Source organism: Oncorhynchus mykiss, chromosome 8, assembly GCF_057628025.1.
Source record: "Oncorhynchus mykiss isolate SJ-2025 chromosome 8, ASM5762802v1, whole genome shotgun sequence".
In the NCBI taxonomy this organism is placed as follows: Eukaryota; Metazoa; Chordata; class Actinopteri; order Salmoniformes; family Salmonidae; genus Oncorhynchus; species Oncorhynchus mykiss.
The window spans coordinates 44543816-44566771 of NC_143029.1; positions in this window are offsets into that span (position 1 = coordinate 44543816).

Below are 22956 nucleotides of genomic sequence, written 5' to 3' on the forward strand. Positions count from 1 at the left end.
TGTAGTTAATTTAAGGCTAGTTATGATACATATAGAGGAGTGTTGAAACCAACCAACCCCAACACTGTAGTTAATTCATGGCTGGTTATTACACCTACATAAGAGTGTTAAAACCCACCAACACAAGCACTATAGTTAATTTATGGCTGGTTTTGATACCTACATAAGAGTGTTAAAACCCACCAACCCCAACACTGTAGTTAATTTATGGCTGGTTATGACACCTACATAAGAGTTTTAAAACCCACCAACACAAGCACTATAGTTAATTTATGGCTGGTTATAACACCTAAATAAGAGTGTTAAAACCCACCAACCCCAACACTGTAGTTAATTTATGGCTGGTTATCACACCTAAATAAGAGTGTTAAAACCCACCAACCCCAACACTGTAGTTAATTTATGGCTGGTTATCACACCTAGTTAAGATTGTTAAAACCCACCAACCCCAACACTGTAGGTCATTTATGGCTAGTTATGCCACCTAAATAAGAGTGTTAAAACCCACAAAACCTACCACACATGGCAAAACATTCCTTTACCCCATATCATACTTGTTAACAGTATGTTTACGTTATTGAACTTTTCTGAAATTGACCATATTCAATTATCTTTGTATTTGATGTCAGACATGCACCTACCCCAATGCTCTGTTGCTGAGGACTGGGATGAATGCAGGAGCAGATTTCAGGAACTGGATAAGGCACCCTCTTTTTGAGTGATGACTGAGATAAGGGCATCTACGTGATAGGCTTATCTGGCTTATGTGATTATGATTGTCATAATTCTTCTTGAGAGTGTCATGAAGTGTATTTTCTTAGTCCAAGTAAAGTGACACAGGAGTAAGGAATTCAGCCCGAGGTCAGGTCAGATGAAGTGAGAAGGAACAGTCCTATTACACACACATACACAGTTGGCTCCAAAATTACTGGTTCCCCTGACTGGCATTGCCCAACTAATACCTTCACATTCTTTGGTTTGTGCTTATCAACTGCCCTCTTCAACTCAACCCACAGGTTTTCGATAGGATTGAGGTCCGGCGACTGAGATGGCCATGGCAGAACATTGACTTTGTTGTCACAGAAGCATTTCTGTGTGTGTCTTGAGGTATGTTTTGGGTCATTGTCTTATTGGAAAGTCCACCTATGGCCAAGTCACTGCCTTCTGGCAGAGGCAACCAGATTGTCAGCCAAAATTACCTGATATTTGGTGGAATTCATTATGCCATCAATCTTAACCAGTTCCCCTGGACCTCTGGAATTAAAACAGCAACAAAACATCACTGAATCACCACCCTATTTCACTGTGGGTATGAGGTACCTTTCCTTGTATGCATCTCTGTTTCAACGCCAAGCATGCCGATGCTGTATCTGACCAAAACGTTGCATTTTGGTCTCATCTGACCAGAGCACCTTCTTCCAGTCATAATTTAAATTACGTTTGGCAAACTCCAAAAACTTGCGTCTGTGTCTTGGCATCAGAAAGGGAATACCCCCCTGAATTGTACAAAAATGAATGGCAAGATATTGGCATTGGACAAACCATATACACGATGTCCAATACCACCCAAAGCGGCGTTGATTCGTGCAAAGTATATGGCAAATGCCATATGGCAATTGCCAATTGTAACCGGGGTTTTTCATATTGCAAATGCAACCCAAGTCAACATCCAAAAGCAAAATTTTGAAAAAATTATAAAAAAAAAAAAAACTTATCACCCCTTAAAAAAGTGCTTTCTGGACCTTTTTTCGAAATTCTTTCGATTTTTTTGTCAATTACACATGTGTAAGAACTGTATGAATATACTTTTGTCATCATAATTTATTTATTTTTAATTACATGCGCATAAGGCATATGTTTTGTCCATTTCCAATATGATTTCATAGGAAGTCAAAAGTCAAAAGTCAAAAATGTCAAAATTTGGTAAAAAACTTCACACATCCTTAAAAAAGTGCTTTCTGGACCGTTTTTCAAAATTCTTTCGATTTTTGTGTCAATAACACATGTATAAGAACTTTGTCAACATACTTTAGTCATACTTTATTATCATATTTTTTATTTTTTTTACTTGTGCATAAGTCATATGTTTTCTCCATTTGCAATATGATGTCATAGGAAGTCAAAAGTCAAAGTCAAAAGTAACGATTTTCCTCCGTGCAACTGGTGATCTGAAATGTGCAACTGGTGACCTGAAATGTGCAACTGTTGATCTAAAATATGCAACTGGTAACCCCCCAAAAAAAAATTTTGATTTTTTTTGTTTATGTTTCCTTACTTTTTCAAAGTCACTGTGCATTTGCAATATGTTTTAATGGGCAGGTACCATCACGAATTTGTCATGCTCAAAATTCAAACTTTACTTTGCTGAAACTATACCTTTGTCAACTTGTATTATCATATTTATTTTTGTTTTACTTGTGCATAAGGCATATGTTTTCTCCATTTGCAATATGATGTCATAGGAAGTCAAAAGTCAAAGTCAAAAGTAACGATTTTCCTCCGTGCAACTGGTGATCTGAAATGTGCAACTGGTGATCTGAAATGTGCAACTGGTGATCTGAAATGTGCAACTGGTGACCTGACATGTGCAACTGGTGATCTAAAATGTGCAACTGGTAACCCCAAAAAAAATGTTTTTGATTTTTTTTGTTTATGTTTCCTTACTTTTTCAAAGTCACTGTGCATTTGCAATACGTTTTAATGGGCAGGTACCATCACGAATTTGTCATGCTATAAAAATCCTGCAGGAATGTGAAATTGACTGGCCCGATGAACTCGGGATGGCTTTGCAGTGATTCTGGGTCATCTCAATCGCTCGTTTGGGTTGATTTCAGAATGTCGCTTTTGGTGATGTTTTTTCACTATAGAATCATATTGCAAATGCACGTGCAACTGGTCACCCAAAAATAAAAAAAATGTTGATTTCATTATGTCCATTTGTTTATGTTTCCTTACTTTTTCAAAGTCACTGTGCATTTGCAATATGTTTCAATGGGCAGGTACCATCACGAATTGGTCATGCTATAAAAATCCTGCAGGAATGTGAAATTGACTGGCCCGATGAACTCAGGATGGCTTTGCAGTGTTTCTGGTTCATCTCAATCGCTCGTTAGGGTAGATTTCAGAATGTCGCTTTTGGTGATGGTACCTCACTGTTTAAACATATTGCAAATGGACAAGAGTCAACTAGCAAGTCAGTGTCCATCAGTCAATTAGATGTCATTATGACACCAAACGTATACAAACTGACACCAAACCCACTTTTTCCAACTCGTTTAGTAGCCAACTATTACATACTTCAGAGCTGGCCCAAAATTCACAGCGCCTTCGGTTCAAACCATAAAAAAAACATAAAACACGTAGTTACGTTCTAGCTGCGGGTCCATTTCTTATGTTATGTGTTGGCCTAGCTGAGGCGACCCCGAATCCCAAGTTTCGGCTCGATTGGTCATTTGGTGTCCGAGAAAAACCCTAATTGGTGCTGAAAATCCACTATTTTCCATGACTTGCTACGGGGTCCTTGAATGAGCTATCGGACAGAAACGTTGGGGTCTGTCTATATGGGCCGAGACGTTCGCAATGCACCTAGTCTTGCGACTCTGGGACAATTATAAATGTCGTCATTTTCGTGATGCAAAAATGAATTGAAAGTATTGCAAATGTACGAGGCTGTTTCTCGGTCCGAGAACCTTCTAGAACCACCTAACTCACCACGCACTATCGACATGAGGTCTAGAACAGGATTGTAAAGTTTCTGAACTCTAGGTCTGACGGTTCTTTTTTAGCTCGAACAAAGCTAACTATTGCAGCCACTGTCTGTCTCTACGCACCCCAATACGTCCCTCCATCCAAGTTGTGTTTTGGTGTGATTTTTTTTTCCTTTGATTTTTTTGGGGAAAAATGACTGATTTACAGTTCATGGGGGTTGCCTAATCACACATATGAAGTTTTGGAAAGATCAGACTTTTTTAACCCCTCGAAACAGCCCCTGAGACACCAATTATGGCACTTCCGGTTGGCACAGGAAGCTATAAATCAACACATATCCTCATTGGGGTATGCTGTTACAGAATCCTGAGTTTTAAGTCCTTACGTTAAGAACTGACTGATTTACACAGGGTTGAATGCACTATGTCTGTCAAACTGCAGGCAGGGTATGGGTAAACACTTTTAGGGGCATTTTAACCACTTCCGGTTGGTCCAGGAAGCTTAGAATCAACACAGGTAGACCTCATAGTGGCCTGATGGACTGGTACCGAAGACAGGTTCATACGGCATTCATAACCCATATAGGCTTCAGGTTGAATTTTGTGGTGCAGGCAATGTATTCCTATGGGGAGAGATGTCACTGTAATCTGTGAGATCAAAAAACCCTGTTTTACTGTGAAGGGTTAATGCCACACGGTCAAGGTTAGGCTTGTTCAGATCGGGAGGACCTTAGGAACATTCATGTGGTGGAATTTTTCTTTTCACCCTAACGGTTCTCTCACTGTCACCCAAAAGCAAATGACATTGTGGGGCAGGCTTCATTTTGGGCCTACTATTCTAATGGTCGCTGCGCCTAGACCGAGCGAGCTACGGTCAAGCGGGATATCTCGTTGAACTCGGCACGGCCTAGGGATTATCGTAATGCATTGCATTGCCTGCTCTCTGTGTCTTTAAGCACCACACTTTGTCACTCCATCCTTGCTGTGTGTGTGTGTGTGAGAACTTTTCTTTGACATCTGTTGGGAGAAATGACTGACTTACAGTTTATGGGGGTTGCCTAATCACACATATGAAGTTTTGAAAAGATCTGACCTTTTTAACCCTTGGAAACAGCCACTATGACACCATTTAAGGCACTTCTGGTTGGCACAGGAAGCTATAAATAAACTCATATCCTGATTGGGGTATGCCTTTACATAATCCTGAGTTAAGAACTGAGTTATTTACGGAGGGTTTAGTGTGTGTGTGTTATTTCAGAAAATCATAGAAAATCACAGAAATCTCGCAGAGCTCCGCCTCACACTTTAAAAAGATTCGTATGAACACCCCGCAACTGGATCTGTAACCGTTGAAAAAAAACCCTGCCTATTTGTGAACATCTCCAATTTGTCATTGTTCCGTTTCTCTTAAATGACGATAGATAAATGGCTGGTTCTTTTTTTATTGACACCGGAGGCTCCTTGACTTTGACCTGAAGTGGAAAAATAATTTCTCTATTTCCATTTAGGACCTTTAATCCCAGAAAAATGGCCATAACTCAAAAACCGTCGAGGCCTAGACGCCATCTTGTTCGGGGCCAACTGCCCATTATGCCAAACCTACGCTCACCAAGTTTCGGCTTCGAAATATTTTCAGTTTTCGAGATAAGGCCCCGTCGTGATTCGTGATGTTTTGCCAAATTGCCATATGATTCCGTATGCCATCTTGTGGGAATTTCCGGGATAGCGGAAAAACGGTCTATTAAACGGAAACCGAATGTCCGACAAAGTTCATTCGATGACTTCCCGGTAGGTCCGGCCCTACCGCACGACCCGACGCCGACCACGAATTTTACAAACGATTTCGGACGTCTAGTAAGGGACCGTACATTTGCAATATGGACTTTTTCACTGATCATACACGAAATGCCGAAATGTTCCCTTATGTATGAAAAGTACAATAAACAAGGTGAAATTTCAAAATGTGGTTGTGCATCAGCAGTTTTTCTCTTGTTATGTCAGTCACTGATAGTCACTCAATTAGCCCATGTCAGCTAACATTTTTTAGATTGGTAAATTAGTCTAGTGGCCAGCTATCGCCACTCATAGAAAAAAGGGTTCCAAAAGGGAAAACGTATTTAACGTGTTACTATCTCCGGAATTAAACTCTTAAGATATAGTCATATCTATAGATAAGTCACTTATTATTATTAATAATTCATAATTAATAATTATTAATTAATTTAATTTAATTAATTAATTATTAATTATTAATTATTTATTATTATTATTATTACCTCATCAGTCTCATTCTGAATGTTGTTGACCTCGTAATTCTGCAAAAATCCTAGACTAAGTAATGATTCAGTTATACAGAAATTGGCTTAATTATTTATTTACTAACTAAATAATCACACAGAAATACATAAACACACAAACAGCATAGATTATTGATTACTAACATAATGCAATGAAACACAGTCCTTAGTAGACTAACCCTATATGATGGCTTGTTACACAATCAAAAGGGGGTGGGGAAAGATAAGGAGCGGGAGAGACAAAGAGAGTGGACTTATCGTACAAACAGTTGAAAAATACGCTTACCGTAAATATGGATATTCAGCACCCTAACAACCCCTCATTCAGAAAAGGAATCCAATACATATTTACGCGTCATCTCTCTGTTGAACTCGATAGTTCAATGTGGTGGTTCGATGTAAGTCTCTGGTGGTCCACCAGAAGTCACAATGTCCTTCGTAGTTGTAGGCTTCTTTTTTTCTGGAGTGTTCATTAGAATGGATCCATCAGAGGTGTATCACACGGTGGTGATAGGGAGCTGTTCTTCTGTCCCGTCTGAGTCAATTGTTCTAGACTACTTTACATTACCCAGCTGCAGACTGAGAATGTTTGGTATAGTCTTCGCCTTCTTCACTCGTCGAGAGTTTCATAGGGTCATACCATTTTCTGGTCTGTAGTTTTAACCATTTTCAGCCATGTAGCCATCGCTCCACACTGTTTGGTCTGTAGAGATTTAACCATTGGTAACGTATTCAGCTCACGCTGCACGTAGACTGGACAATCGGTACTGCTTGCCATGCGGTAGCAGACAGAACACTGTCATGACTTGGGTGGCTCTTTGACAAAGTTTAGGGCCTTTCTCTGAAACTGCCTGGAATAGAGATCCTGGATGGTAGGGAATGATGTACTGGGCCGTACGCACTATGCTCTGTAGCACCTTGCGGTCGGAGGCCTTGCCATACCAGGCAGTGATGCAACCAGTCAGGATGTACTCGATGGTGCAGATATATAACTTTTTGATGATCTGAAGACCCATACCAAATCTTTTCAGTCTCCTGAGGGTGAATAGGCATTGTCGTGCCCCACACAACTGTCTTTGTGTGTTTGGACCATAATAGTTTGTTGGTGGTCCACTACAGCCCGTCGATGAGAATGGGGTTATGCTCGGCCCACCTTTTCCTTTAGTCCACGATCATCTCCTTTATCTTGATCACGTTGAGGGAGCGGTTGTTGTCCTGGTACCACACTTCCACTTCCAGGTCTCTGACCTCCTACATATAGGCTGTCTCATTGTTGTCGGTGATCAGGCCTACCACCGATGTTTCGTCAGCAAACATAATGGTGTTGGAGTTGTGCTTGTCCACCCAGTCATGGGTAAACAAGTAGTACAGGAGGGGACTCGGCATGCATAGAAGTAATTTAGCTCTTCTGGTAGGCTTGTGTCACTGGGCAGCTCATGGCTGGGTTTCCCTTTGTAGTCTGTAATAGTTTGCAAGCCCTGCCACATTCGACGAAGGTCGGAGCCTGTGCAGTAGGATTAAATCTTAGTTCTGTATTTACACTTTGCTTGTTTGATTTGTCTGAGGGCATAGCGGGATTTCTTATAAGCGTCCAGGTAAGAGTCCCACTCCTTGAAAGTGGCAGCACTACCCTTTAGCTCAGTGTGGATGTTGCCTGTAATCCATGGCGTCTGGTTGGGGTGTGTATGTACGGTCACTGTGCGCACAACGTCATTGTTGCACTTATTGATGAAGCCAATGACTAATGTGCTATACTTCTCAGTGCCATTGGATGAATCCTGGAACATATTCCAGTCTATGCTAGCAAAACAGTCCTGTGGCTTAGCATCTGTGTCATCTGACCACTTCCGTATTGAGTGAGTCATTGGTACTTCCTGCTTTAGTGTTTGCTTGCAAGCAAGAATCAGGTGGATAGAATCATGGTTGGATTTGCCAAATAGAGGGCAAGGGAAGCAGCAGCTTCACAACCTAAAAATACCCCTCAGTCTTTCCTGTGCTCCACTTTGATCTTCTCTTCACTGCAGTCTATTGAATACACTACAGATGACATTACTAAGAAAATGCAATGGTTTCAACAACAACTTTGTTCATTCACTAAATGGTATTAATACAATGTGCTGCATGCGACAAAGACAAAATAGATCAGTGGTTGCCCTGCCATCCATATTGCCTCCGAATCCTAACTGACATCCGAAACAGAATAACTTTTTGTAGTCCAAAAGCAGGTCAAATACGCCAAACCCGGTTCACTGCTGTTGTTACAAAATGGGCGAGGTACATTTTACTTTAGTTTGTTTCCTTTTACTTTGTATACATGGCAGCTAAAAGCTGAAGAGTGTATACAAGTACAAACAACATCAAATCAATACATTGTGAGATTATTGGAACGTCAAGGGATGATGGATGATCAGCGTGTTGAAGCAACAGGCAGCACGCCCGGTGAACAGGTTCCATAGCCGCAGGCAGAACAGTTGAAACTGGAGCAGCAGCACGGCCAGGTGGACTGGGGACAGCAAGGAGTCATCATGCCAGGTAGTCCTGAGGCATGGTCCTAGGGATCAGGTCCTCTGAGAGAGAGAGAGAGAGAGAGAGAGAGAAAGAAAGAAAGAATTAGAGAGAGCATACTTAAATTCACACAGGACACCGGATAAGACAGGAGAAATACTCCAGATATAACAGACTGACCCTAGCCCCCCGACACAAAGGCTGAGACAGGAGGGGTCAGGAGACACTGTGGCCCCATCCGATGATACCCCCGGTAAAAGATAATCGAAAAAAGGCAAAAAAGGCAATACAAAAAACACTTATAAACGACTAAACATGAATTAATAAATAAAATATTATATTTTCATGTCTCTCCAGAGATGTTCAAGTCCGGGTTCTGGCTGGGCCACTCAAGGACATTCAGAGACTTGTCCGGAAGCCACTCCTGCTTTGTCTTGGCTGTGTGCTTAGGGTCGTTGTCCTGTTGGAAGGAAAACCTTCGCCCCCGTTCTGAGGTCCTGAGCGCTCTGGAGCAGATTTTCCTCAAGGGCCTCTCTGTACATATTTTGCCTCGATCCTGACTAGTCTCCCAGTCCCTGCCTCTGAAAAACATCCCCACAGCATGATTCCGCCACCACCATGCTTCACCGTAGGATGGTGCCAGGTTTCCTCCTGTTCAATCTTGTTCAATCTTGGTTTCATCAGACCAGAGAACCTTGTTTCTCATGGTCTGATTGTCTTTGGGTGCCTTTTGGCAAACTCCAAGCAGGCTTTCATGTGCTTTTTACTAAGGAGTGGCTTCCGTCTGGCCACTACCATAAATGCCTGATTGGTGGTGTGCTGCAGACATGGTTGTCCTTCTGGAAGGTTCTCCCATCTCCACAGAGGAACTGTAGAACTCTGGTCACCTCCCTGACAATGGTCCTTCTCCCCCGAATGCTCAGTTTGGCCGGGCCGCCAGCTCTAGGAAGAGTCTTTGTGGTTCCAAACTTCAGTCCATTTAAGAATGATGGAGGGCACTGTGTTCTTGGGGACCTTCAATGCTGCAGAAATTATTTGTTACCTTTCCCCAGATTTGTAACTCGACACAATCTTGTCTCGGAGCTCTACCAAGAATTCCTTTGACCCTTGGCTTGGTTTTTGCTCTGACATGCACTATCAACTGTGGGACTTTATATGGACAGGTTTGTGCCTTTCCAAATCATGTCCAATAAATTGAATTTACCACAGGTGCACTCCAATCAATTGTAGAAACAGCTCAAGGATGATCAATGGAAACAGGGCTCAATTTCGAGTCTCTTAGCAAAGGGTCTGAATACTTATGTAATTCTGTTTTTTTCAGGTTTTTAGATTTAATACATTTGCAAAAATGTCTGAACCTGTTTTCGTTTCGTCATCATGGGTTATTGTGTGTAGATTGCTGAGGAATTGTTTTTATGTAATCCATTTTACAATAAGGCTGTAACAAAATGTTGAAAAAATCAAGATGTTTGAATAGTTTTCTAATGCACTGTGTATAAAGTCCTAAACGGTAAATCAGTAAATCAGTTCTAAACAGTAAATCAGGTAGTTATGAAAATTCCATCAACTAAAAGGTGACAGTCTCACCTCATAGGAAATATGTTATCTCAAATCCAAACTGCTGGAGTGTATAGCCAAATTTAACATTTTAGAATCAGTCCATGTACTTACGTAGGGGAGTGTATGTACTGCATTGCATGCAAGTACAGATTACAGAATTGAATTCATGAGAAAAAAGAGACAACAGGGGACATTGAAGGAAGATTTGTGGAGGGGTTAGAATGTATGGAGTGTGGGTTTGCTGAGCACTGTCACAAAAGACAAGTGTGTGATGGACATCTGAGGCGACTAAACAAACTGAAAGACTTCCAGTCAGCTGCTGGGGTAGTGTTCAGGATTTAACACTCCACATGTGTTAATTTGTTAAACAAATGGAGTGAAGGAGAGAGAGTGGAAGGGAAAAGGAGGGGGATCCTGAAAGAACGAGGGAGAAAGAAAGCCATTGAAGCTGAATGACAGTTGGTCAGTGTGATTATTTAGAGAGAGAGAGAGAGAGAGAGAGAGAGAGAGAGAGAGAGAGAGAGAGAGAGAGAGAGAGAGAGAGAGAGAGAGAGAGAGAGAGAGAGAGAGAGAGAGAGAGAGAGAGAGAGAGAGAGAGAGAGAGAGAGAGAGAGAAAGAAAGAATTAGAGAGAGCATACTTAAATTCACACAGGACACCGGATAAGACAGGAGAAATACTCCAGATATAACAGACTGACCCTAGCCCCCCGACACAAAGGCTGAGACAGGAGGGGTCAGGAGACACTGTGGCCCCATCCGATGATACCCCCGGTAAAAGATAATCGAAAAAAGGCAAAAAAGGCAATACAAAAAACACTTATAAACGACTAAATATGAATTAATAAATAAAATATTATATTTTCATGTCTCTCCAGAGATGTTCAAGTCCGGGTTCTGGCTGGGCCACTCAAGGACATTCAGAGACTTGTCCGGAAGCCACTCCTGCTTTGTCTTGGCTGTGTGCTTAGGGTCGTTGTCCTGTTGGAAGGAAAACCTTCGCCCCCGTTCTGAGGTCCTGAGCGCTCTGGAGCAGATTTTCCTCAAGGGCCTCTCTGTACATATTTTGCCTCGATCCTGACTAGTCTCCCAGTCCCTGCCTCTGAAAAACATCCCCACAGCATGATTCCGCCACCACCATGCTTCACCGTAGGATGGTGCCAGGTTTCCTCCTGTTCAATCTTGTTCAATCTTGGTTTCATCAGACCAGAGAACCTTGTTTCTCATGGTCTGATTGTCTTTGGGTGCCTTTTGGCAAACTCCAAGCAGGCTTTCATGTGCTTTTTACTAAGGAGTGGCTTCCGTCTGGCCACTACCATAAATGCCTGATTGGTGGTGTGCTGCAGACATGGTTGTCCTTCTGGAAGGTTCTCCCATCTCCACAGAGGAACTGTAGAACTCTGGTCACCTCCCTGACAATGGTCCTTCTCCCCCGAATGCTCAGTTTGGCCGGGCCGCCAGCTCTAGGAAGAGTCTTTGTGGTTCCAAACTTCAGTCCATTTAAGAATGATGGAGGGCACTGTGTTCTTGGGGACCTTCAATGCTGCAGAAATTATTTGTTACCTTTCCCCAGATTTGTAACTCGACACAATCTTGTCTCGGAGCTCTACCAAGAATTCCTTTGACCCTTGGCTTGGTTTTTGCTCTGACATGCACTATCAACTGTGGGACTTTATATGGACAGGTTTGTGCCTTTCCAAATCATGTCCAATAAATTGAATTTACCACAGGTGCACTCCAATCAATTGTAGAAACAGCTCAAGGATGATCAATGGAAACAGGGCTCAATTTCGAGTCTCTTAGCAAAGGGTCTGAATACTTATGTAATTCTGTTTTTTTCAGGTTTTTAGATTTAATACATTTGCAAAAATGTCTGAACCTGTTTTCGTTTCGTCATCATGGGTTATTGTGTGTAGATTGCTGAGGAATTGTTTTTATGTAATCCATTTTACAATAAGGCTGTAACAAAATGTTGAAAAAATCAAGATGTTTGAATAGTTTTCTAATGCACTGTGTATAAAGTCCTAAACGGTAAATCAGTAAATCAGTTCTAAACAGTAAATCAGGTAGTTATGAAAATTCCATCAACTAAAAGGTGACAGTCTCACCTCATAGGAAATATGTTATCTCAAATCCAAACTGCTGGAGTGTATAGCCAAATTTAACATTTTAGAATCAGTCCATGTACTTACGTAGGGGAGTGTATGTACTGCATTGCATGCAAGTACAGATTACAGAATTGAATTCATGAGAAAAAAGAGACAACAGGGGACATTGAAGGAAGATTTGTGGAGGGGTTAGAATGTATGGAGTGTGGGTTTGCTGAGCACTGTCACAAAAGACAAGTGTGTGATGGACATCTGAGGCGACTAAACAAACTGAAAGACTTCCAGTCAGCTGCTGGGGTAGTGTTCAGGATTTAACACTCCACATGTGTTAATTTGTTAAACAAATGGAGTGAAGGAGAGAGAGTGGAAGGGAAAAGGAGGGGGATCCTGAAAGAACGAGGGAGAAAGAAAGCCATTGAAGCTGAATGACAGTTGGTCAGTGTGATTATTTAGAGAGAGAGAGAGAGAGAGAGAGAGAGAGAGAGAGAGAGAGAGAGAGAGAGAGAGAGAGAGAGAGAGAGAGAGAGAGAGAGAGAGAGAGAGAGAGAGAGAGAGAGAGAGAGAGAGAGAGAGAGAGTGTGTAAAGGGGGCTTTGGGTTCAGTCAGAAAGTGATGCTTCCTGATACAGTCCATCATGGTAAGCAGAGACAGACACATAAAGATACTGACTGAGAGACAGTTGATATCTGTGTGTGTTATCTCAAACAGAGGTGCAGTCCTCCAGTGTCTTTCAAATGAAGGATATTTGGTCTAATAGTGCATTCGACTGAAGTGAAGATAAAATTGATTATCCATTTTATAATAGCAAACAAAAATAACTATAGATTTGCAGTTTTCAATTTCCAGATCCACATTATTATTCACTTTGGCCATCCAATTGAATTTAGTATGAAAACACAATAGTAAATTAAGCCATTTTTGTCCTAAATCTGTAGGCTAAACTACTGGGTTTCCTTTGAGTGAGTTTCCTTTGAATCTTTTTGACCTGTCAGCTTTGTCAGCTTTGTCCTCCTAACTGTAGGCTAAACCACTGGGATGTTTTCATGGTTTCACCTTTGAATCTATTTGTCCCCTCTTGGTTATTTTCAATCTTTCCAGACAACACACCTCAAAATGTAATTTGGTTGATATTGTTTCACTCCCACCGTCATTGAGGTGGGCCAAATTGTGAAAGGTAGCTGCGTTCCACTTCATTTGTACAGACAAAGGAATTGTCCGGTCGGAACATGAAGTTTTATGTTAAAAACATCCTAAAGATTGATTCCATACTTAGTTTGGCTGTAACGGAACTTTTTGAACTTTTCGTCCGACGTTCTGCGCAACCTGAAAGCGCTTTTGGATTTGTTTACCAAACGTCCTAAAAAAAGAAGATATTTGGACATAACTGATGGACAATATGGAACAAATCAAACATTTATGGTGGACCTGGGATTCCTGGGAGTGCGTCCTGATGAAGATCATCAAAGTTAAGTGAATATTTAAAATGCTATTTCTGAGTAATGTTGAATACTCAATATGGCGGGTATCTTTTTGGCTGCTTTGTTGTCTAAAGGCTGTAAAGTTTTTTTGAAATCTGACACAGCGGTTGAATTAATGGGGAGGTTTATCTAAAGTTCCATGTATAATAGTCGTATCTTTATCAATGTTTATTATGAGTATTTCTGTAAATTGATGTGGCTCTCTGCATAATCACGGCATGTTTTAGAACTACTGAACGTAACGCGCCAATCTAAATTCAGATTTTTTTTGTATGAACTTTATCAAACAAAACATACATGTATTGTGTAACATGAAGTCCTGTGAGTGTCATCTGATGAAGATGATCAAAGGTTAGTGATTAATTGTATCTCTATTTCTGCTTTTTGTGACTCCTCTCTTTGGCTGGAAAAATGGCTGTGTTTATTCTGTGGCTTGGTGGTGACCTAACATAATCGTTTGTGGTGCTTTCGCTGTAAATCCTTTTTGAAATCAGAAACTGTGGCTGGATTAACGAGAATTGTATCTTTAAAATGGTGTAAAGTACTTCTATGCTTGAGGAATTTTAATGTTGAGATTTTTGTTGTTTTTAATTTGGCGCCCTGCACTTTCACTGGCTGTTGGGGGGGCCGTTCCTAAACAGATTTTAATCTCTTTGGGCTAGAGGGCAGTATTTTGACATCTGGATGAAAAGCTTGCCCAAAGTAAACTGCCTGTTACTCATTCCCAGAAGCTAGGATATGCATATAATTTGGATAGAAAACACTCTAAAGTTTCTAAAACTGTTAAAATAATGTCTGTGAGTATAACAGAACTGATATGGCAGGCGAAAACCCAAAGACAAATCAACCAGAAAGAAATTTCAGCCCACCACTGTTTCCAATGGCTGTCATGTTTAATATGAAGGGAAAACCTCATAGATTGCAGTTCCTAGGGCTTCCACTAGATGTCAGTCTTTAGAAAGAGTTTCAGGCTTGTTTTTTGAAAAATGAGCTAAAATTTGTAGTTTTCCTAAGTGGCTCCCATTTTAGCTGTAGTTTTTTCATGCGCGTGGATAAGAGCGCGTTCTTTGTTGTTTATCTCCGGTAAAGACAATAATGATTCTCCGTCTTAAATTTGATCGTTTATTTACATATTAGGGTACCTGAGGTTTGATTATAAACATTGTTGACTTGTTTGGAAAAGTATATTGGTAACGTTTGGGATTCATTTTGTATGCATTTTGAAGGAGGGAAACCGGTGGTTTATTGAATGAAGCGCGTCAGCTAAACTGAGTTTTTATGTACATCAAAATACCTTTTGGGTGAATTTAACCACTTCCGGCTGCTCCAGGAAGCTTAGAATCGACACAGGTAGATCTCATAGTGGCCTGATGAATTGTCATTGAAGACAGGTTCATAAGGCATTATTAACCCACATAGGTTCTAGGTTGAATTTAGGGGAGCAGGCAATGTATTCCTATGGGGAGAGATGTCATGGTAATCTGTGAGATCAAAAAAACCCTGTTTTACTGTTAAGGGTTAATGCCACACGGTCAAGGTTAGGCTTGCACAGATCGGGAGGACCTTAGGAACATGGTGGTTGAATTGTCCTTCTAAACCTAACGGTTCCGCCGCTGTCCCCCAAAAGCCCTTGAAATTTAGGGCCAGGCTTCATTTTGAGCCTGCTTATTTCACGGTTGCTGCACTCAGAGCGAGCTACGGTCAAGCGGGGCGTCTCGTTGAACTCGGCACTGTCTGGAGACTATGGTGATGCCCTTTCTAGTGTTGGTCCCTCACTGTTTAAACATATTGCAAATGTACAAAAGTTAACTAGCAAGTCAGTGTCCATCAGTCAATTAGATGTCAGTCTGACACCAAACTGATACCATCTGACACCAAACCAACTTTTTCCAACTCGTTTAGAAGCCAACTATCACATATTTCAGAGCAGGCACATAATTCACAGCGCCTTCAGTTTAAAACATAATAAAAACGTAAAACACATAGTTACGTTCCAGCTGCGGGTCCAGTTCTGACATTATGTGTAGGCCTATGTGAGGCGACCCCAAATCCCGAGTTTTGGCTCGATAGCTCATTCGGTGCCCGAGCAAGACCTTAATTGGTGCTTAAAATCCACTTTTTTTCCATGCCTTGCTACGGGGTCCTTGAATGAGCTATCGGACAGAAACGTTGGGGTCCGTCTCTATGGGCCGAGCCGGTTTCAGTGCACATAGTCTTCCGTCTCTGGAACATTTCTAAACGTCATCATTTTCGTAATGGTCAAAATGAATTGAAGATATTGCAAATGTACGAGACTGTTTCTCGGTTCGAGAACCTTCTAAAGCCACGTAATTCACCACACACTATCAACATGAGGTTTCTAAAGTCTCAGAACTCCAGGTCTGACGGTTCTTTTTTAGTTCGAACATAGGTTACTATTGCAGGCACTGTCTGTCTCTACGCACCACACTGTGTCCCTCTGTCCTAGCTGTGTCTGTGTGATTTTTTTCTTGGAAATTTAATGAGAGACATGACTGATTTACAGTTCGTGGGGGTTGCTTAATCACACATATGAAGTTTTGAAAAGATCTGACCTTTTTGACCCTTCGAAACATCCCCTATGACACCCTTTAAGGCACTTCCGGTTGGCACAGGAAGCTATAAGTAAACACATATCCTGACTGGGGTATGCCTTTACAGAATCCTAAGTTTTAAGTGTTTACGTTAAGAACTGACCGATTTACACAGGGTTTAATGCACTATTTATCACAAACTGCTGGTTGGTTATGGAAAAACACTTTTAGAGTGATTTTAACCACTTCCGGTTGCTTCAGGAAGCTTAGAATCGACACAGATAGACCTCATAGTGGCCTGATGGATTGTCATCGAAGACAGGTTCATAAGACATTCATAACCCACATAGGCTTCAGGTTGAATTTAGGGGTGTGGAAAATGTATTCCTATGGGGAGAGAAGTCATTGAAAAATGTTTGATATAAACACCTTATTTTAACTGTTAAGGGTTAATGCCATACGGTCAATGATAGGCTTGCACAGATCGGGAGGACCTCAGGAATGTTCCTGAGGTCAAATTGTGCTTCTCACCCTAAAGGTTCTCCCACTGTCACCCAAAAGCAAATGATTGAGAATATGGAAATGTCATTGCAGGCTCTGTGTGTCTTTAAGCACCGCACTTTGTCACTCCATCCTTGCTGTTTGTGTGTGTGTGTGTGTGTGTGTGTGTGAGAGAGCTTTTCTTTGACATCTGTTGGGAGAAATGACTGATTTACAGTTCATGAGGGTTGCCGAAACAGCACCTATGACACAATTTTAACTTCTTGGATATAGGGGGCGCTCTTTTAAATTTTTGGATGAAAAACGTTCCCGTTTTAAAGAAGATATTTTGTCACGAAAAGATGCTCGACTATGCATAGTAATCTCATGCCACTAGATACATAAAATAAAAATCATAATTACAAGCCCTGTTTTGCCACAGAACTGATGCTACAGGCGAAACCAAGATGTAATTTCAAACAGGAAGTGCCCCAGATTTTGAAGGCGCTGTGTTCCAATGTCTCCTGATATGGCTGTGAATGGGCCAGGAATGAGCTTACACTTTCTGTCGTTTCCCCAAGGTGTCTGCAGCATTGTGATGTATTTGTAGGCATATCATTGGAAGATTGACCATTTTACACTACATCTACCAGGTGCTCGCTTGGTGTCCTCCGTCGCAATTATTCCGTAATCTCCAGCTGCGTGTATTTTTCCGTTTGCTTCCAAGGAGAAACCCAACTGCCACGAATGATTTATCATCGAATAGATATGTGAAAAACACCTTGAGGATTGATTCTAAACAACGTTTGCCATGTTTCCGTCGATATTATGGAGTTCATTTGGAAAAATGTTCGGCGTTGTAATGACTGAATTTTCAGGGAGTTTTCTTAGCCAAATGTGATGAACAAAACGGACCGATTTCTCCTACACAAATAATATTTTTGGAAAAACTGAACATTTGCTATCTAACTGAGAGTCTCCTCATTGAAAACATCCGAAGTTCTTCAAAGGTAAATTATTTTATTTGAATGCTTTTCTTGTTTTTGTGAAAATGTTGCCTGCTGAATGCTAGGCTTAATGCAATGCTAGCTATCAATACTCTAACACAAATGCTTGTGTAGCTATGGTTGAAAAGCATATTTTGAAAATCTGAGATGACAGTGTTGTTAACAAAAGGCTAAGCTTGTGAGTGAATATATTTATTTCATTTCATTTGCGATTTTCATGAATAGTTAACGTTGCGTTATGGTAATGAGCTTGAGGCTATGATTACCCTCCCGGATACGGGATTGCTCGACGCAAGAAGTTAAGGCACTTCCAGTTTACACAGGAAGCTGAAAGTGAACACGTATCCTCCTTTGGGTAGGCACTTATAGAATATTGAGTTTTATGTCTTCTTGTTAAAAGATTAAAGGGGTTAAAAGGTTAAAGGAACTGACATTTACAGAGGGTTGAATGAGTGTGTGTTATTTCAGAAAATCACGGAAATCTCGCATAGCTCGGAAACACAATTCAAAAAGATTCGTCTGAACATACTACAACTGGATCTGTAACTTAAAAAAAAATCTCTTAAATTACGATAGATAAATGGCTGGTTTTTTTTATTGACACGGTAGGTTAATTTATTTTGACGTGAAGCGGAAAAATTATTGCTCTATTTTCATTTTTTACCTTTAATCCCAGAAAAATGGCCAAAACTCAAAAAACGTTGAGGCCTGGATGCCATCTTGTTCGGGGCCAACTGCCCATTATGCCAAACCTATGCTCACCAAGTTTCGTCTTCAAAGTATTTTCTGTTTAGGAGATAAGGCCACATCGTGATTGGTGATGTTTTGTACATTTGCAATATGATTCCACTTGCCCTCTTGTGGGATTTACTGTGACAGAGGAAAAATGACCAAAATGTGAACATTTTATAAAACGGAAACCGAATGTCCGAGAGACTTTGTTTGATGACATCCTGCCCTGCTGCACGGCCCGCCGCTGTCAGCGAATTTTAGAAACGTTGTCGGACGTCTAGTAAGGGACCGTACATTTACAATGTGGACTTTCTCACTAACCATCTGGCGAATGTCAAAATGTTCCCTTAATATTAAGAAAGTTGAGAAATAAATATAGTAGGCATAGCTTATAGAAAGCTGTTGGGATCCTCTTCTATTTAGTAGAGGCCATCACTCTGTTTTCTCTCACAATTGCGTAGTCCATTGAAATGTTGCGCAACATGAGCTCTTATGAAGTGTTTGATTCGATTTCCTATTACATTCATTAATTGATGTCAGAGTGATTAGAGGGACAATAGAGTCCTGAGTACCAGGCAGTTAGCAAGTTTGGTAGGCTACTAACGACCGTGAGTAGCATCAGAGCTTGGAAAAACCTAATTGCCATGACTAAATAGTCACATGGAATTTGACTGCCTTCATGACTCGTGACCACCGGTGTGGCGGTAAAAATCACCGCAACAGCCCTAGGTATAATCTCACTGTAACACTGCTCACTGCATCCATGTTGTTTGACATTGACATTTTCAAAGAACTGCCAGTCAAGGTGATCACCCCGTCCACTACTAGCCTACTAGCTCGCCGCTGACTCAGTTTCTCTTTTCAGACTTCCTAGTAGTTTGAGATGAAAGAAAGTTCATTTTGAGTATTTTTATCAGTGAACTTAACTCTAATTTTGAGCATTTTATTGGTAAAAAACATTATGGGTGACGTTTTAGTCACTCAAAAGAGTATTTTACATGGGAATCAGAATGACTTTAACATACAAATGTAGTCTCATTAAACCTCTTGCGAGGAGCAATCCCGGATCCGGGATCGTAATCATAGCCTCAAACGAATTAGCATAACGCAGCGGACATAAATACCGCTAGTAACTTTTCTTATTCATGAAAATCACAAATGAAATGAAATAAATATATTCAAACACAAGCTTAGCCTTTTGTTAACAACATTGTCATCTCAGATTTTCAAAATATGCATTACAGCCAACGCTAGACAAGCATTTTTGTAAGTTTATCATGGCCTAATGCTATGCTAGGCTCTGCTGGCAGCAGGCAACATTTTCACGAAAATAAGAAAAGCAACCAAATTAAATAATTTACCTTTGAAGAACTTCGGATGCTTTCACTCAGGAGACTCCCAGTTAGATAGCAAATGTTCCTTTTTTCCAAAAATATTATTTTTGTAGGCGAAATAGCTCCCGTTTGTTCATCATGCTTGGCTGAGAAATCGACCGGAAAATGCTACCACTACAACGCAGAACTTTTTTCAAAATTAACTCCATAATATCGTCAGAAACATGGCAAACGTTGTTTAGGATGCATCCTCAAGGTGTTACTAACATATATATTTGATAATATATCCGTCGAGGCAATTGGTTTCTCATAAGAAGCGATTGGAAAAATGGCTACCTCAGTATTTTATGCAAGATTTTCTGCGGGAGACACCATGTGACCACTTGCTATATATGGTCCCTTACGGCTATTCTTCAATGGAAATGCGTAAAAAGACGTCACAATGCTGTAGACACCTCGGGGAATACGTGAAAAACGTAAGCTCATTCGTAGCTCATTCACAGCCATATAAGGAGTCATTGACATGAGGCGGTTTCAAAAAATGCGGCACTTCCTGGTTGGATTTTTATCTGGGTTTCGCCTGTAACATCAGTTCTGTGGCACTCACAGACAATATCTTTGCAGTTTTGGAAACGTCAGTGTTTTCTTTCCAAAGCTGTCAATTATATGCATAGTCGAGCATCTTTTCGTGACAAAATATCTTGTTTAAAACGGGAACGTTTTTCATCCCAAAAAAAAGATAGATAGATAAATGGCTGGTTCTATATTTCCTTACACAGTAGGTTTATGTAATTTGACGTGAAGCGATCAAATTAGCGCTGTATTACCATTTTTGACCTTTAATCCCACAAAAAGAGTGTTGTGGCCTCGACACCATCTTGTTTCTGGGTTAAAAGTACATTTGTCCACCCCTGTGCTCACCGAGGTTTGTCTTTGAATTATGTTCCTTTTGCGAGAAACGGCCATGTCCTTTTGGTTATGAAATGTAAATTTGCCATATACAGTCAGTCACCATCTGGTTGAATTTTCTGGTACAGCAGAAAAATAAAATAATTATAATTATATCCTGGAAACCGAGTGTCCTGGAAATGTTATTTTTTGACCTCCTGGAAGACCAGACCTTGGGGGGCGACCTGAGGCCGCCGGCCTATTTTAATAGCACCCGCTGACTAGTAAGGGACACTCTATCTGCACTATGAAAATCCTCATCAATCATATGGGAGCTGCCACATGCATCCCTTATGTGGAAAAGGGCAATGTGGAGTGTGATTGAGTCATCTGTGGATCTGCTGGGCCGGTATGCGAATCAGAGTGGGTCTAGGGTATGCGGAAGGATTCTGTTGATGTGAGCCATGACCAGCCTTTCAAAACACTTCCTGGCTATGGATGTGAGTGCTACAGTGCAGTAATCATTTAGGCAGGTTACCTTCGCTTCCTTGGGCACAGGGACCATGGTGGTCTACATACCTACATGTAGGTATTACAGACTCTGTCAGGGAGAGTTTGAAAATATTAGTGAAGACACTTGCCAGTTGGGCCGTGCATGCTTTGAGTACATGTCCTGGTATCCGTCTGGCCACGCGGCTTTGAGAATGTTGACCTGTTTAAAGGTCTTTTTCACTTCATCTACCGAGAGCTTTATCACACAGTCGTCCAGAACAGCTGGTGCTCTCGTGCATGCTTCAGTGTTGCTTTCCTCGAAGCAAGCATAACAGGCATTTAGCTCGTCTGGTAGGCTCGCGTCACTTGGCAGCTCTCGTCTGGGTTTCCTTTGTAGTCCGTAATAGTTTTCAAGCCCTGCCACATTCGATGAGCATCAGAGCCAGTGAAGTAGGATTCAATCTTAATCCTGTTATGATGCTTTGCTTGTTTGATGAATGAGTGCATAGTGGTATTTCTTATAAACGTCCAGATTAGTGTCCCAGATTAGTGAAAGCGGCAGCTTTAGCCTTTAGATCGATGCGAATGTTGCCTGTAATCCATGGCTTCTGGTTGGGATATGTACATGCGGTCACTGTGGGAACGACATCGTCGATGCACTTATTGATGGAGCCAATGACTGAGGTGCTATATTCCTCAGTGCCATTGGATGAATCCCTGAACATATTTTAGTCTGTGCTAGCAAAACAGTCCTGTATCGTAGCATCCGCGTCATCTGAACACTTCTTTATTGAGCGAGTAACTGGTACTTCCTGCTTTAGTTTTAGCTTGTAAGCAGGAATCAGGTGGATAGAATTATGATCAGATTTGCCAAATGGAGGGCGGGGAGAGCTTTGTTTGCATCTCTGTGTGTGGAGTAAAGGTGGTCTAAAAAATGTTTTCCTCTTGTTGCACATGTGACATGCTGGTAGAAATTAGGTAAAACTGATTTAAGTTTCCCTGCATTAAAACTCTTAGGGATAGTGAGACGCTAGCGTCTCAAGTGGCCAATAGCCTTAGGAAATGCATAGCGCCAAATTCAAATAAAACGCGATAAAACTCAAACTTTCATTAAATCACACATGCAGGGCACTCAATTAAAGCTACACTCGTTGTGAATCCAGCCAACATGTCAGATTTTAAAAATGCTTTTCGGCAAAAGCATGAGAAGCTATTATCTGATAGCATGCATCCCCCCTGAACCACCTGAACGAGTTGTAAACAAAATAATTAGCGTAGCCGGCGCTACACAAAACACTGAAATAAAATATAAAACACGCATTACCTTTGACGAGCTTCTTTGTTGGCACTCATATATGTCCCATAATCATCACAATTGGTCCTTTTTTTCGATTAATTCCATCCATGTATACCCAAAATGTCCATTTATAAAGCAGGTTTAATCCGGAAAAAAACAGCTTTCCAAAACACAACGTAACTACAAAACATTTCAAAAGTTGCCTATAAACTTTGCCAAAATATTTCAAACTACTTTTGTAATACAACTTTAGGTATTTTTAAACGTTAACAATCGATAAAATTGTAGACGGGGCAAACTGTATTCGATAGAGAAAGTAAACAAAACATGCCCCTTTTTCCCTCTTGCGTAACTCTCAACAGTGTAACGTTGTTCCAGGATGTGCCTCTTCTTTGTTTCACCAATGATTAACTTCAACCCAATTCCAAAGACTGGGGACATCCCGTGGAAGTCGTAGGAACTGTAAAATGGGCGCTATCTAATTTCCCTTGGCAAAGACAACTGAGGGAACTGTCAGAGGA